The sequence below is a fragment of the Mandrillus leucophaeus genome, unplaced genomic scaffold (genome assembly GCF_000951045.1).
Source record: "Mandrillus leucophaeus isolate KB7577 unplaced genomic scaffold, Mleu.le_1.0 Scaffold1042, whole genome shotgun sequence".
Classification (NCBI taxonomy): Eukaryota; Metazoa; Chordata; class Mammalia; order Primates; family Cercopithecidae; genus Mandrillus; species Mandrillus leucophaeus.
Window position 1 is genome coordinate 153,336 of NW_012098566.1, and position 2,556 is coordinate 155,891.

Sequence of the window (2,556 nt, forward strand, 5' to 3'; positions counted from 1 at the left end):
TTGTTGTATCTTCTCTGCCTGACTCTCCTGCCTACCACTTTTCCTTAGAAGGACCTTTGTAGTGACATTGGGTCCACACAGATAATCAGGATAATCTCCCCAGCTTGAGATCCTTAATTTAATCACATCCGTAGGGTCCCTTGCCGTGTGAAACAACATATTCACAGGTCTCGGGGACTGCAGCAGACATCTTTACTGGGCTATTATTCCACCTCTCGCACATGTGATGGCTGCCCTTGTCTGATCTACAGCTGATTCACCCTGAAGGATGATATTCATGCCCTCTGTTTGAGTGTTATCATTATTTCAAAATACTTGATGTGAATAAGTTTATTGGATTATAAATCTATTCTCATCATTAAAAATATTTCATTATGATATTGGCCAATGGGAAAAAAAGAGTGGTTACATTTTTAAAATATAATTTGAACTGTTATAAATTTTTCAAAAGTTATAAAAATGACTTAAAACTTTGTATTATCATAATTATGAGAACAAAATTTCTCATTGACGTGACTCACAGACTTGAAGGATCATCATTAAAAACTCTTGATCACAATGCAGCCATTTCAGCTTTAAAATCTGGTATAGGAAAGTTATGTTTGTTACGTTCATGGAAGTAAACTTGAGTTTCTAATTCTAATTTTAAAAAATGTAAAAATTACTGGGAAAGTAATATTCAAATTCAATATTTAACATCTTTCTTAATATTTTATATTTAATTTTTTATCATGATAGCATATAAAACAAAAAAAGTAATGAGGTGTTTTACACCAAGTTCCAAAGAGATATACCCATACCTCCCCAGATTACCTCAGTGTACTCTACAAATATTATCATTTTCTATGTGTGGATAATGTGAAAAAAGGTTGGAGAGAATGGATGTGAGTGACATCATCCTTTGTGACTGTGTAGGACCAACTCATAGCCGTTTTAAAGAAAATTCTACAAAATGATAGACTATTTCAATATAAGATTGATTGCTATGTTTAGAACACATAATAGATCCCTTATTTTGACCATAAAGAAAGAAGTCTATAGCTTTTATTCATAGAATATTAGCCTTTCCTCATGCCTATCAGGAAATGTTGAACAAATTCTTATCACGTGAAGGGGTTCCCAACTATTAGTCTTCTGTGGGTACCCCATGTTTTGGTCTTTCCAAATTATTTCTGAAAGTTTCCTTAGGTCCCTTTTCTTTTTTGGAGACAGGGTCTCACTCTGTTGCCCAGCCTGAAGCGCAGTGGTGGGATCATGGCTCACTGCAGCCTCGAACTCCTGGGCTCAAGTGATCCTCCCACCTCAACCTCCCAAGCAGCTGGGGCTGTAGGTGTGCACCACCACGCCTGGCTAATTTTTAAATTTTCTGTAGAGATGGGATCTCCCTATGTTGCTCAGGCTGGTCTTGAATTCCTGTGCTCAAATAATCCTCTCACCTTAGTCTCCCAAAGTGTTGGGATTACAGGAGTGGGCCACTGTACCCAGCCCATCTTTGATTGTAAAATAAATCTATAAATTTCAAATAATTTGAGTCAAAATGTCTGAAGAAATAATATTTTAGGTCAGGCACGGTGGCTCACACCTGTAATTCTAACACTTTCGGAGGCCGAAGCAGGCAGATTGTTTGAGCCCAAAAGTTCAAGACCAGCCTGGGAAACATGGCAAAACTCTGTCTCTACCAAAAAAATACAAAAGTAGCTGGGCATGATAATGTGCACCTATAGTCCTAGCCACTTGGGAGGCTGAGGTGGGAGGATGTCTTGAGCCTGGGAGGTGGAGGTTGCAGTGAGCTGAGATTGTGCCACTGTAGTCTAGCCTGGGCAACAGAGCCAGACTCTGTCTCATTAAAAAATAATTTTGTTCTACTACGGATTGCAGTGGACACATTTATGTTTATTAAGAAAGCCAGCAGAAATGACCTCAGAAGCCCATGTCCTATAATGGGGTCCCTGTTCTACTGTGCATGGACATGGAGGAAGGGAAGTGGGTGCTGAAAGTCAGTTTCACGCAGTCCTGGCCACATAACAATGGACCTTGGGGCATGAACAGACACTTCAAAAGAAGGCATACAAGTTACCAACAAGCACATGAAAGAATGCTCAACTTCACTGATCATCAGAGAAATGAAGATAGCCACAGATACCGTCTCACACCAGTCAGAATGACTTTTATTAAAAAGTTAAAAAAAAATACCCAAACAGATATCGGCAGGGATGTGGAGTAAAGGGAACGCTTACACACTGCTGGTGACAATGTAAATTAGTTCAACCACTGTGGAGAGCAATTTGGAGATTTCTTGAAGAACTAAGAGTTGAAATACCATTTGACTCAGCAATCCCATTACTGGGTATATATCAAAAAGAAAATAGATCTACCAAAAAGACATTTGCATTCATATGCACATTGCAGCCCTATTCACAATAGCAAAGACATGGAATCAAGTCAAGTGCCCATCGGTGGTGGATTGGATAAAGAAAATGTGTTACATATATACGATGGAATATGATGCAGTTGTGAAAAAGAATGAAGTCATGTCCTTTGCAGCAACATGGATGG